This window comes from Hemibagrus wyckioides, linkage group LG19 (genome assembly GCF_019097595.1).
Source record: "Hemibagrus wyckioides isolate EC202008001 linkage group LG19, SWU_Hwy_1.0, whole genome shotgun sequence".
In the NCBI taxonomy this organism is placed as follows: Eukaryota; Metazoa; Chordata; class Actinopteri; order Siluriformes; family Bagridae; genus Hemibagrus; species Hemibagrus wyckioides.
This window is the reverse complement of record NC_080728.1, coordinates 23456332-23471720: the sequence shown is the minus strand read 5'-3', so window position 1 is coordinate 23471720 and position 15389 is coordinate 23456332. Positions and strand designations below refer to the sequence as shown.

The 15389-nt window shown below is 43.5% G+C and overlaps 1 pseudogene; it reads left to right on the top strand.

The window, feature by feature from the left end:
• Window positions 1-10630, top strand: LOC131370096 (antigen WC1.1-like; annotated as a pseudogene).
• The last annotated feature ends 4759 nt before the right edge of the window (window positions 10631-15389 follow it).

The window sequence follows — 15389 nt, the reverse complement described above, 5'->3', positions numbered from 1 at the left end:
ATGGAAATCTGTCTGACTTTTATTCTTCTCTCATCCACACTCACACTCACAGCAGCTGGTAAGTTCACACTGATTATTCACACCAAAACATCACACACTTCTCACTTTAACAGTAGGGACGAGTTTTAATCAGGAAATGTCAGAAATTTTCCTGGACTGATTGTAACTTTATAAACAGTGAAAGTGTTTGATTTTTATAGAAAAAATCTATTTTAGATTTTTAGATTTAAAAAGATTTAAGATTTAAAAAGCTGTACATGAGCGTACACACATCATCCTCAGGGTTTGTTCTGAGGCGTCACTTATACAATCAGCTCCAGATTAATGTTTAGAGTTTAGACATGATGTATTGTGTGTGTGTCTCTCTCTCTCTCTCTCTCTCTCTCAGACAGTGTGAGGTTGGTGAATGGTGGAAGTCTCTGTGCTGGGAGAGTGGAGGTTCTTCAGGATGGTCAGTGGGGAACAGTGTGTGGTATTAACTGGGATGAGGTCGATGCTGCAGTGGTGTGTAGAGAGCTGCGCTGTGGGGAGGCTGTAAACGCACCACAATATGGTCACTTTGGACCAGGATCAGGTCCAATCTGGATGGTTGGTGTGAACTGTAGAGGATCAGAGTGGACACTGAAGGACTGTGGGTCAGCGGGGAGAGGGGAGCGTTACTGTAATCATGGTAATGATGCTGGAGTTACCTGCTCAGGTAAACTTCTGTATTTAGAACAAACACTGGAATTCGTTATGTTATTATTATGATTGAATTGATGGATTTGAAATCTAGCCATGGGGTCACAGTCCAGTGACTTCTGTGCCGGTCCCAAGCCCGGATAAATAGAGAGGGTTGCGTCAGGAAGGGCATCTGGTGTAAAACATTGCCAAATTTAACCATGCGAATCATCAGTACTCTAAATTTCATACCGGATCGGTCGAGGCCCGGGTTAACAACGGCCGCCATCGGCGCCGTTGACCTACAGGGTGCTGGTGGAAATTGGGCTACTGTTGATCAAAGAAGTAGAGGAGGAAGGAGAGTGTGTAAGTAGTGTAAGGTAAGAGTGTAGGACTGAGAATAGGAACTCTGAATGTTGGTACTATGACAGGGAAAGGTAGAGAGCTGGCTGATATGATGGAGAGACGGAAGGTGGATATACTGTGTGTACAGGAGACAAGGTGGAAGGGTACCAAGGCTCATAGTATAGGAGCAGATTTCAAGCTGTTTTATTATGGTGTGGATAGTAAGAGAAATGGGGTAGGTGTGGTCCTGAAGGAGGAGTTTGTGAGGAATGTTCTGGAGGTGATGAGAGTGTCAGACAGGGTGATGAGTCTGAAGTTAGAGGTTGAAGGGGTGATGTTGAATGTTGTTAGTGGTTATGCCCCACAGGTAGGTTGTGAGTTAGAGGAGAAAGAGAGATTCTGGAGTGAATTAGATGAGGTGATAGAGAGTATTCCCACAGGAGAGAGAGTGGTGATAGGAGCAGATTTTAATGGACATGTTGGTGAGGGGTGATGACAGGTGATGAGGAGGTGAGGGGCAAGTTTGGAGTTAAGGAAAGGAACCTTGAAGGACAGATGGTAGTGGACTTTGCTAAGAGGATGGACATGGCTGTGGTTAACACTTATTTTCAGAAGAGGGAGGAGCATAGAGTGACTTACAAGAGTGGAGGTAGGAGCACACAGGTAGACTACATCCTATGTAGAAGAGGCAATCTGAAAGAGATTAGTGACTGTAAAGTGGTAGTGGGAGAGAGTGTAGCCAGACAGCATAGGATGGTGGTGTGTAGGATTAATTTGATGGTCTGTAAGCAAAGGTCAAAGATAGAGATGGAAAAGAAAACCAAGTGGTGGAAGCTGAAAAAGGAGGAATGTTGTGAGGAATTTAGACAGAAGTTGAGGCAGGCTCTGGGTGGTCAGGTAGTGCTGCCAGATGACTGGGAAAATACAGCAGAAGTGATCAGGGAGACAGGAAGAAAGGTGCTGGGTGTGTCATCTGGAAGGAGGAAAGAAGATAAGGAGACATGGTGGTGGAATGAGGAAGTTCAGGATAGTATTCAGAGGAAGAGGTTAGCCAAGAAGAAGTGGGACATGGACAAGACTGAAGAGAATAGACAGGAATACAAGGAGTTACAGCACAGAGTGAAGAGTGAGGTGTCTAAGGCCAAGCAGAAGGCGTTTGATGAGTTGTACACTAGGTTAGACACTAGAGAAGGAGAGAAGGACTTGTACAGGTTAGCTAGGCAGAGGGATCGAGATGGGAAGGATGTGCAGCAAGTTAGAGTTATTAAGGATAGAGATGGAAAGGTGCTCACAAGTGAGGAGAGTGTACGGAGGAGATGGAAGGAGTACTTTGAAGAGCTCATGAATGAGGAAAATGAGAGGGAAGAAAGAATAGAAGGGGTGAACTCTGTGGAACAGGAAGTAGATAAGATTAGAAAGGATGAAGTCAGGAAGGCTTTGAAGAGGATGAAAAGTGGAAAGGCAGATGGTCCTGACGACATCCCAGTGGAGGTCTGGAAGTGTCTAGGAGAGGCAGCAGTGGAATTTTTAACTAGTCTGTTTAACAGGGTTTTAGAGAGTGAGAAGATGCCTGAGGAATGGAGAAGAAGTGTATTAGTGCCGATCTTTAAGAATAAGGGTGATGTGCAGAGTTGCAGCAACTATAGGGGGATAAAGTTGATGAGCCATACAATGAAGCTATGGGAAAGAGTAGTGGAAGCTAGGTTAAGGAAGGTAGTGGAAATTTGTGAGCAGCAGTATGGCTTCATGCCCAGAAAGAGCACAACAGATGCAATTTTTGCTCTGAGAATGTTGATGGAGAAGTATAGGGATGGTCAGAGAGAGCTGCACTGTGTGTTTGTAGACTTGGAGAAAGCGTATGACAGGGTGCCAAGAGAAGAGCTGTGGTACTGTATGAGGAAGTCAGGAGTAGCAGAGAAGTATGTCAGAGTGGTGCAGGACATGTATGAGAGGAGCAGGACAGTGGTGAGGTGTGCTGTAGGTCAGACAGAGGAGTTCAGAGTGGAGGTGGGACTGCATCAGGGATCGGCTCTGAGCCCCTTCCTGTTTGCTATGGTGATGGACCAGTTGTCAGGGGAGGTCAGACAGGAGTCTCCTTGGACAGTGATGTTTGCAGATGACATTGTGATCTGTAGTGAGAGCAGGGAGCAGGTGGAGGTAAACCTGGAGAGGTGGAGGTTTGCGCTGGAGAGAAGAGGAATGAAAGTCAGTGGTAGTAAGACTGAGTACATGTGTGTGAATGACAGGGAGGGAAGTGGAACAGTAAGATTACAGGATGAAGAAGTGAAGAAGGTACAGGAGTTTAAGTACTTGGGGTCAACAGTCCAGAGTAATGGAGAGTGTGGGAAAGAGGTAAAGAAGCGAGTGCAGGCAGGTTGGAATGGGTGGAGAAAGGTGTTGGGAGTTCTGTGTGATAGAAAAATTTCAGCGAGAATCAAGGGGAAGGTGTACAGGACAGTGGTGAGACCAGCCTTGCTGTATGGTTTAGAGACAGTGTCACTGAGACAGAGACAGGAGTCAGAGCTGGAGATAGCAGAGCTACTCTCTTTGGGAGTGACACGGTTGGACAGGATTAGGAATGAGTACATCAGATACATACATATTGGATGTTTGAGGGACAAAGTTAGAGAGGCCAGGTTAAGATGGTTTGGACATGTCCAGAGGAGGGAGCGAGAGTATATTGGTAGGAGAATGTTGGACATGGAGCTGCCAGGCAGGAGGAAAAGAGGAAGGCCAAAGAGGAGGTATATGGATGTAATAAATGAGGATATGAAGCTAGTGGGTGTAAGTGTTGAGGATGCATAAGATAGGGATAGGTGGAGAGAGATGAGTCGCTGTGGCGACCCCTGAAGGGTAAAGCCGAAAGAAGAAGAAGAATTGATGGATTTGAATTATAGCATGAAATAAATTTTATTAAAATAATGATTTTATTTAAACATTTTAAAACAATATTTTATAACATTTAAAAGATTTCTTGATATTCTGTCTTGTTGAAAATTTACACAATATTTAAATAAATAAATAAAACACAGGTCAGAGTTTGAGACTCACTGCTGGTCCTCACCGATGCTCTGGGAGAGTGGAGGTGTTTCATGGAGGTTCCTGGTCCACAGTGTGTGATGCTGACTTTGACCAGCAGGATGCAGAGGTTGTGTGTCGAGAGCTGGACTGTGGGATTCCTGTGGAGGTTCTGGGATCAGCTGCTTTTGGACGAGGGGAGGGCCAGGTGTGGACAGAGGAGCTTCAGTGTAGAGGAAACGAATCTGAGATTTACTTCTGTCCAACATCATCTTCACTCAAACACTCAGACTGTTCCCATGACAACAATGTGGGATTAATATGTTCTGGTTAAGTATCATGATATAACTTCTGTTTAAATAGAGACCACATAGCTGTCCATCAAACTTTAAGGTTCCTGTGTTAATGTTCCTCTTTCACTGAGCTCTCGGCTGTTTGTTCAGGTCACCCAGAGGCGCGGCTGGTGAACGGACCGGACTCCTGTTCTGGTCGAGTGGAGCTCCAGTACCTCGGTGAGTGGGGCACAGTTTGTGATGTAGGCTGGGATATGAGAGCTGCAGATGTTCTGTGTGCACAGCTGGATTGTGGGAGTGCTGTGGCTGTGGTGGAGGTGGACTGGTTTGGGAATGGGAGTGGCCACATCTGGGCTGATGTGTTTGATTGTCAGGGGAAGGAGACACACCTATCACGATGTGGCGTCTCATCATGGAGTTGAGCTGCATGCTCTCATAAACACGACGCTGGAGTCATCTGTAATGGTGAGATATTAACATCACATACACCACGTTACTGAATAAAGTCAGAGTTCATTAGAATATTTAAATGATGTTCTTCTGCTTCAGGATCATCCATGGTGTTTCATGAGGGGCGAGTGCGGTTGTCTGGAGGGAGAGAGTGTCAGGGGGAGGTGGAGATTTATTTCAGACAGGACTGGAGGAGAGTTCTCCTGGACTCGTGGAGTCTGTCTGAGGCGTCTGTGCTCTGCAGACAGCTGGGCTGTGGCTCTGTGCTGAACTACCGCTCCTCTCCATCCACCACTGAACACAAACACATGTGTGTAACGGGTTTCAGCTGCTCTGGGAGTGAAGATCATCTGGGGAACTGCAGCAGGCCACAAGCTGAACCTGTCAACTGCAGCTCTGGGGAACAGCTCTACATCACCTGCTCAGGTAAACACCTACAGATGAGCAGACATGTACAAAACCAGCGCTTTAACCTTCCTCTTGTGTTAGCTTTCTGTTACCATCCCTTATGTTAACGGGTCGGTTTTGACCCGTGTCTTAAACCAGCCATAAAATACAATCAAAACAATGATTTAGCATCCAATTTGTTTTCTACCTCTTGCTTACCTTGTTAGACTTCCTGATCCATGAATAGATTTGTTTTAAGAATTTTGTTGTGCCCCCCTGGGCCTTTCTTTTCACAGCATACCTGTCATTTTCAACTGAAAAAAAAAGGTAAAATGAACCTCATGAGAATTATATAAATTAATAAAGGTTGTTATTTTACCTGACTATTACTGAGAGGTATTAGAACACATTTCTAAAATAAATTTGTTTTATTTTATTTTTATTTTAATAATATTAATTATAGTAACATCTATGGTGTTACCGGTCAATTTTGACCCATATATATTTACTTCAAGAAAAAGGCAAAAGTTCTTTTTTTTTTGTTCTTTACTCCTGAGAAGTTCTTGTCCAAGGTCACAGCTTGTAAAAAAAATGTCACGTGATGTTGTGACCCCGCAGTGTGTGCGTGTGTCTGTGTGTGTTTGTGTGTGTGTGTGTGTGTGTGTGTGTGTGTGTGTGTGTGTGTGTGTGTAATAAAGACCCCCGCTCCATCAGGTTGGTTGGTTCTGGGGGAGACTGTGCAGGAAGGCTGGAGGTTTTCCACAGCGGCTCGTGGGGGACAGTGTGTGATGACTCGTGGGATATTGAGGATGCCCAGGTGGTGTGCAGACAGCTGCAGTGTGGAGTGGCCCTCAGTACCCACATACCAGCCTGGTTTGGTCCTGGAACTGGGTCCATATGGCTGAATGAGGTGGAGTGTGAGGGGAACGAGACGTCCCTGTGGAACTGCAGATTTCAGCTGTGTGAAGAGGGTGAATGTGGACACCATAAGGACGTAGGAGTCGTCTGCTCAGGTACAGTGTGATGACTGACAATAAACCTGTTAGATATGTATATTCTCTTGTCCCTTGATTCTAAACAAAACCTGTGCAGCTCGTGATGTTGAACTTCACTGCTGCATTTGATACTGTTGACCACTCGATTCTTCTTACACACCTGGCACAACAAGATGGCCTTCAAGGTCCCATACTGCAATGGTTTAGGTCATATTTATCAAATAGGACTTTCTCTGTTATGATTGGTGATCTATCCTCCTCCCCAGCCCCTTTGACCTCTGGTGTTCCACAGGGTTCCATTTTGGGCCCTGTTCTATTTTCTTTGTACATGTTGCCATTAGGGTCGATTATTTCAAAGCGCAATGTTTGGTTTCATCTCTATGCAGATGATTTACAAATCTATCTGGCAGTTGTGCCAAATTCTTCTGATGCTCTTGAATCCATCCACAGATGTTTGTATGACAAACTCTGGCTGTTACAGAATTGTCTCTGTGTGAACGAGAATAAAACAGAGTGGCACCCCCAACCTTCCCAGTTTTGTTGCTGCTGGTCTTGATTCTCCAGCCTCTCATTTTAGCCAAGCAGTCAAAAATTTGGTCAAACACATCGACTCTGTTGTCAAGGCAGAATTTTTCCATCTTCGCCTCCTCGCGAAGATCAAGCCCTTTCTGAGTCGGAGTGATCTAGAGAAAGCCATTCATGCTTTTATTAGTTCCCGGCTAGACTATTGCAACGCTCTTTATGTTGGAGTCAGTCAAGCTCGTCTGCTTCACCTGCAACTTGTACAGAATGCTGCGGCTCGTATGCTGACTAATACTCGTAAATATGATCATATCACACCAACCCTGTATTCCCTCCACTGGCTTCCGGTACAGTTCCGGATACAGTTTAAACTTCTGCTGTTTGTTTTTAGTTCAGTCAATGGCCTGGCACCTTCTTACTTGTGTGAGACAGAAAGCTTTTACCAACAAAGTAGAGCTTTACGTTCTGCTGACCATAACATACTAGAGGTCCCTCGGTCGAGATACAGACAGTGGGGTGATGGCTCCTTTGCAGTGACCGGTCCTAAACTCTGGAACACAATTCCTTATGAGTTGCATACTATTACTGACCTGCCTCTGTTTAAAGCCAAACTAAAGACTCACTTATTTAAAATGGCTTTTGGCTTAGAATCATTTTCTGTGTTTTGTATATCTCATTGTTATTTTGTTTCAATTTCATTTTACATAGACATTGTTTTAATCTCCTTTTTAATGCTGTAAAGCACTTTGGTCCAATTTAGGTTGTTGTAAGGTGCTATACAAATAAATGTTGATTGATTGACTGATGTATATGTTTTATTTCCATGTATATAAGTTATATGTTGTGCATAATTGTGTATCAGTGTCTACACGTGTTCGTATTTTATTGGGGATGCTTTATCCAACAGTCGTTTATTATAAATAGTGTTTTTTTAAAAAGTTTTATTTTTAAAGTTTACCTCTAATAACCCAGCCAGAGGCAGACGCAGTTCAAAGTCACCAGTCTCCAAGTGGTTCTATCCACACCAGTCCCATATACTGTATCTCCAGGTAGTTCACAGGGGGCCATCCTCAGTAACAGTGAGCACCAACAAGTTATAAGACTCCAACCAGAAGTAGGACATCAGGATGGATCAGTCAGGTGCAGAGAAAAGAAGCGGTCAGGATACTTTCCACTGTATAGCAGCCCTTGTAGGAATGCTAATACTCCAGGAACTGTATCCTGGTTATTGATGCATTTGACCATAACTTTCTCTAAATAGATTCGCACAGGGTCCTGTCACAGAAGCTTTATGGACAACTAATATATAGACAGTGCAGGTAGTTTAGGTAGATGACAAGACTAAAAACTAATGAAGGAAACCAAATCAAACTTGTAGCCTCCAAAATGTATAAAATACCTTCAGTCTAAAACAATGTCCATTGTTAAAAGCCAATTTAACAAAAAAATACAATTGATTTTAATTGAATTCAGGAGTCTATCATGACTGAAGAGCCATCGGTGTGTGAAGACGTAGAATCCACCACACTGTGGTATGGAACTTGAGAACATGTGCCCATGGCCCTACCTCAATAAAATGTTTAAAAGAAATGAGGTATATTCTTTACCTCCCTAGAATGCATGAATTCCAGGTTATTTTTACAGCTACTTTGTTACTGTTAACTGCTGATGTTTAAGTCTGTTATTTTAAACCAATGCCAGATAAGACTAGTAGTAAGACTTTTAACTAAGCAGAAGGTCAGATTCTGTTAGTGGCAAATATTGGTTACTTACAGAAAACTCTACTTCTAATTACTTAATGATGAAATTATGTAATATTAATCATGCACATGAATACATTTAAATCAGTTTTTTTTTGCTTTCATTTGAGAATGCAGTATGTTTTATCTAGATTCTTTTAAACAGGTAAGTTTATTATAGTGTATACTTTTACTTGAGTACAATTTCTCAGTATTTTTGATCCCTGGTGTTTAGGTCACTTTGTGACTTTGTTGAAGTTTTTTTTAATGTGTGCACACGCCCACACAAAGGTACCCAGGTGATTCTCAGTGTCTCTGACAGTTAGAAAGGGTGAAACAACACTGTGGTTAATGGTTAATGAAATGTGTCACAAACATAATGTTTACAAAATAAAGCACCAGAGGTTTATTAACCTTATAATTGTGCAATTTTGTAAGTAGATTAATGATAGTGGACTGTGACCCCATGGCTAGATTAATGATAGTCTCTACAACATCAACAATTATTTATAAAATAAATTTAGTCTCACTCTCAGTCATTCTTCTCTCTCCAGAGTTTAAAGAGATCCGACTCTCAGAGGGCTGTGAGGGGAATCTGGAAGTGTTCTACAATGGAACCTGGGGTAATGTGTGTTACAATCAGATGGATGATGAGACGATGATAAACATGGTGTGTCGAGAGCTGAACTGTGGAAGACGAGGCAGTCTGTCAAACACTGAAGCACGAGTAAAATCTGCTCCTAATTGGCTGGATCATCTGCAATGTAGGAAACACGACTCTAATCTGTGGCAGTGTCCATCTTCACCCTGGGGACAGAACAGATGTGATAATCATGATGAAGTGTCTCGTATTACCTGCACAGGTGCAATCAGATCAGATCTCTTCTGGTTTTATATGTTTCTGTAAATGTTTATTTATGAAAAGTGCTCAAACATGTTACAGACATAAAAAAATTAATTTCACAAAACAGTTATACCAAATGTCTGCATGCTCTGAGAGATCTAAAAGTGCATGTGAAATATTTTACTAATGAATGCCTCTTATTATGGCAGAAGATGAAACGTCTCTACAGATACAAGAAAAGTGCTCTTCAATCCCCCTCAGAAACACTGCTCAAGTAAGGATATATAAAGATTTTGGTACAGTAGTTCCTTGAATTTGCATTTGTTTATGACAAAAGATTTTACTTTAGGTATTTACAAAAAAATTAATTCATGTTAAGCACTTTAACATAAACACCTGAATTTTAATAAAGTTGGTATATTATTGGTTAATATTCTTTTGTAGAACACAACAATCTAAACATTGTGATACTGACTGTAAGGTTTATGTTAAACTAGACCATGTTGAGTATAATATAAGGTGAGATGATCATGGTGTTGTAGTGAGCTGTGTGACTGGAGCTGTTATTCAGTGTTGGTGTGTTTCCTCTTGTGTGATGTGTGTGATGTAGAGCACTGGTCTCTCAGGCTGAGTGGAGGAAAGGGAAGCTGCTCTGGGAGGTTGGAGGTGTATCATAACTCTACGTGGGGCTCCGTTTGTGATGATCGGTGGAACATCAGGAACGCTCAGGTGGTGTGCAGACAGCTGGGCTGTGGGTCGGCGCTGAGTGCTGATAGGAATGTTTGGTTGGGTTCTGGTGAAGGGACTATCTGGATGAACAGAGTGAAGTGTCGAGGGGATGAGATTCACCTGTGGGACTGTCATCATTCCCTGAAGAACCACACTGACTGCTCTCATGCTGGAGTCACCTGTGCAGGTCAGAGGGGTGTGCTAACTTTTCAGCTTTCTGTCTCAGTGATAAGACTTGATAACTTTTATTTAGAATCTTAGATGTTTGATTGAAAGCTCAGACCCTAAACTGTAAAACACTGATCAGCATGTCATAAACCTTATTCAGGGACACTTTATTTTTATTGTGTGATAGAAAGTGTTTTTCTTTCTGTGAATACAGACATATCCACCATGTCCACTGCTACACCCACCACCACCACCACCACCCCCTCCACCACCACCACCACCACCACCAAATCAGGTATGTGTATTTGTTAGAATACAATATTTGTTATACTTGACCCTTTTCTAAATATTTATAATGACAGTGTCGTATTAAAATCCTCTTATGTTTTTGAGGTCAGTCAGAGCCGATCTATGATAAGTACAACTCCAGCAGCCCCTTTTTTTATTTCACAAATGAAATTAATCAGAAAATGTTTGTTAATTCCCTGAAATTATACAAGATCAGATGGAGGTTCTGTTGCATGAAAAGAAGGCTTAGAGAAAACCCTTCCAAATTGACATAGAATCGAAGGCTGAGAAAATCAATCAAGAACATCTGCAGAACAGCATCCTATCATTTCTACAACATTTTTATACTGACTTCAAAACAGTTTAAGTCAGCTGGACTTGATTAATGCAGTGTTTTCCTATTTTGCTGACCCTACAGTATAATTAGTATTGTCAGAAAGATGGTCAGAAAGATGCTGAGAGAATCTCTTAAACAGAAGTATGGCTCATATCACACTAGCTCTTAAATCATTTCCTCTTTTTCCCTGATTTAAATAAAACTCTTAATTTAAATGAAGTAATTTGCCCTTTAACCCACTTGAGGTTAACTTGTAGTTAGCATATCAATAAGTTTCAGAAACCTAGTGTTTTATATTATTGTTATTATTATTAACATTCATGGTTGATGATAAAATTCTTTTATAGTAGATTGTTGACATGTTGATTAAGTTATCTTTGCAGCAGCTTTTAACTGAAATGCTTCAACTCAAGTCAAGAAGCTTTTATTGTAATTTCCACCATATATATATCTTATACAGTACATAATGAAAGGAAACATTTCTCCAGGACCCTGGTGCTAAATAATATAGCACAATGCTAAGGACTGAAAAGAAAGTTGTCCTAGCCACATAAAGTACATTACAATAACATAAACACAGGACATAAAATAACACCGACCAGTGTGGAGATTGTAATTGACCATTGTGCAACTAATTCTCCACTGTCCATCGACGGATCCTCGGTGGAGATCGTCAAGAGCACCAAATTCCTTGGTGTCCATCTCGCGGAGAACTTCACCTGGTCACTCAACACCAGCTCCATCACCAAGAAAGCCCAGCAGTGCCTCTACTTCCTGAGGAGGCTGAGGAAAGCCCATCTCCCTCCCCCATCCTAACTGTGTTCTACAGAGGGACCATCGAGAGTGTCCTGAGCAGCTGCATCACTGCCTGGTTTGGGAACTGCACCGTCTCGGATCGCAAGACCCTTCAGCGGATAGTGAGGACAGCTGAGAAGATCATTGGAGTCTCCCTCCCCTCTATCACAGACATTTACACCACACACTGCATCCACGAAGCTAACAGCATTGTGGATGATCACACACACCCCTCACACACACCCCACACACCCCTCACACACGCTCTTACACACCCCTCACACACGCTCTTACACACCCCTCACACACGCTCTTACACACCCCACACCCCTCACACACACCCCACACACCCCTCACACACACCCCACACACCCCTCACACACGCTCTTACACACCCCACACCCCTCACACACACCCCACACACCCCTCACACACACTCCTACACACCCCACACCCCCCTCACACACACTCTTACACACCCCACACACCCCTCACACACACTCTTACACACCCCACACACACACTCTTACACACCCCACACCCCTCACACACAGCCCACACACCCCTCACACAGACTCCTACACACCCCACACACACACTCTTACACACCCCACACCCCTCACACACACCCCACACACCCCTCACACACCCTCTTACACACCCCACACACCCCTCACACACACTCTTACACACACCACACACCCCTCACACACACTCTTACATACCCCTCACACACACCCCACACACCCCTCACACACACTCTTACACACCCCTCACACACACTCTTACACACCCCACACACCCCTCACACACACTCTTACACACCCCACACCCCCCTCACACACACTCTTACACACCCCACACACCCCTCACACACACTCTTACACACCCCACACACCCCTCACACACACTCTTACATACCCCACACACCCCTCACACACACTCTTACACACCCCACACCCCCCTCACACACACTCTTACACACCTACACACCCCTCACACACACTCTTACACACCCCACACACCCCTCACACACACTCTTACACACCCCACACCCCTCACACACACCCCACACACCCCTCACACACACTCTTACACATCCCACACACCCCTCACACACACTCTTACACACCCCACACCCCCCTCACACACACTCTTACACACCCCTCACACCCCTCACACACACTCTTACACACCCCACACACCCCTCACACACACTCTTCGCCCTCCTGCCTTCTGGAAAGAGGTACCGGAGCATTCGGGCCTCACAAACAGACTGTGTAACAGTTTCTTTCCTCAAGCCATCAGGCTCCTCAACACCCGGGACTGAACTGTTCTACACTCTCTCTCACACACACACACACACACACACACTCTCACTCAGGACTGAACTGTATATTAACTCTCTGTCTCTCTCACAAACAGATACACACACTCTCTCTTGACTGTGTGGACGCACACACACACACACACACACATAATTTATACTGTTCATTACTTACTGCACTACCTCTACCTGTCATCTGCTGCTATAGTTATATTTATGTTTATTCTATTTGCACTACCGCAACCGCTGCTGTGTATTTTTACACAATATTTTTGCACAATACTTTTTTTATTTTTACATCATTTCACTTTATCTATTTTATTTCACTTACATTCCATTACACATGTTCTTTTCTTTCTTTTTGGTGCTAAGTGTCCTGTGTTCTTTTGTGTTGTCTTTCTTGTATTTATTGTCTTTTGCACTGTCTTGTCTATGCTCTGTTTGCACCTAGCTGCACACTGTGCACTTTACGTGGCTAAGACAAACTTCTGTCCTAGCTCTGTGGTGTTGTTTGTTGTTTTGTGCTGAACTTGTTGTTGTATGTTTATGTAGCACCAGGTCCTGGAGAAACGGTGTTTCATTTCACTATGTACTGCATCAGCTATATGTGGTTGAAATGACAATAAAGCTTCTTGAATCTTGAATTGAATCTTGATTTGAATCTTGCAGATGAGACCCACCATGGTCGTGTCATCAGTGAACTTGATGATGTGGTTTGAGCTTTACACTGCTACACAGTAAAGTAAATAGCAGTGCACTGAGCACACAGCTCTGAGGGGCTCTAGTGCTCAGTGTGGTGGTGCTGGTGACTCTGTTACCAGTCCGTACTGACTGCGGTCTCCCGGTCAGGAAGTCCCAGATCCAGTTGCAGAGGGACGTATTCAGGCCCAGCAGACTCAGCTTCTCAGTCAGGTGCTAAGGGATGAGGGTTGTGTGAAGTTTATGATCAGCATTAGTATGTAAGTGTCCTTTCTGTCCAGGTGTGTAAAGGCCAGGTGAAGGGTGGTGGCAATGGCATCATCTGTGGAGCAGTTTGGGTGATATGCAAACTGCAAGTGGTCCAGTGAATGTGGCAGCAGGGTCTTGATGTGTTTCATGACAAGCCTCTCGAAGCACTTAAAAATGATGGGTGTGAGTGCAATGGGACGATGATGATGGTGGACTTTAGGCATGTTGGAACATGGTGCTGCCTAGGGAAATGTTGAAAATATAAGTAAAGACATCCACCAACTGTTCTGCCCATTCCCTGAGCACTCTGCCAGGAATGTTGTCTGGTCCAGCAGACTTTCGTAGCTTAACTCTGCATAGAGTCCCCCTCATATTGGCCAAGGTTAGACAGAGCACCTAATAGTTCAGAGGAGGGGTATTCTTCCTCACTGCCACATTGTTTCTGAGCATAAACCGAGTGTAGAAGTCATTCAGTGCATCTGGAAGGCAGCCATCACTGTCAAAGCCAGGTGAAATCTCCAGTGATAATAAACAGTCCATCCGGTTGAGCATTCTGGAGCTCACTAATACCCCCATAGAGTTCCCATAGTGTCTCTGTAGCATTAAAGCTTGGGGGAATGTACACTCCAACAATGAAAAGTGTGGTGAATTCCCATGTTAAATAAAAAGGCACTGCTTAAGATGTCCCTTCTCCTGGCCACCAGCATCAGGCAATGCTGAGGACTGGATCTGCCTGGTCTTCACAGCAATCCGAGATTGCGACGCTTCTCCAGCACAACATCATACAGGTTGACTGTTGAATGATTTCTGTACTATATGAGTCTTTGGCGGTCATGTACATGAACACCACTTCCTCTGGTGTCCATGTACTATAAAAAGTTCAGCTAGAAACATAAATAGCATCATTCTGGAACTGGAGTGGCTGCTGTGTGCTACTGCTGCACTGCCAATTTGGAACTTGGTGAAGAAATAGGGATTTAGTCTTCATTTATACACATCCAGTGAATCCAGATTGATGAATAAAGTTCAGTTGGTGCCAGGGCAGAAAAGAACCTTGATACATGTCTTTCTTGTACCCTGAGAAATGGTGGTTCAAATCAAGCAGCACTAGAGGACAGGAGAGAATTGGTTCAGAATGGGTTTGGGAAGAGTGTTAAGGTAGGAGGGATTTTTTATTTTTTTAGGTCTACAGATAGATAGATATAAGGTTTCTGATTATTTAGTAACTCTGATTCTTTATTACATCCTCTGTGGTGTTACCTGAAACGATGCTACATGATGACACTTACCTATGAAAAGGTGTCCACTGTGGAGCAGTAGCCATCAGTGGAATTAATCATCACAGATGCCTCTCTCATGGTGTGGTGTCACAGAGCTACACAACAATCAGGTGGAGTTAAGAGCCATCCATCTGTCCACTAAAGCCTTAGGAGTTAAGACACAATCACATCCTGGCTGTTTATTACTGATTTAAGTGATAACAGGAATTGATTAAAATCTCACTATTTGGTAATCAGTACCAACTTTCTGTGGTAAAAAAAGAA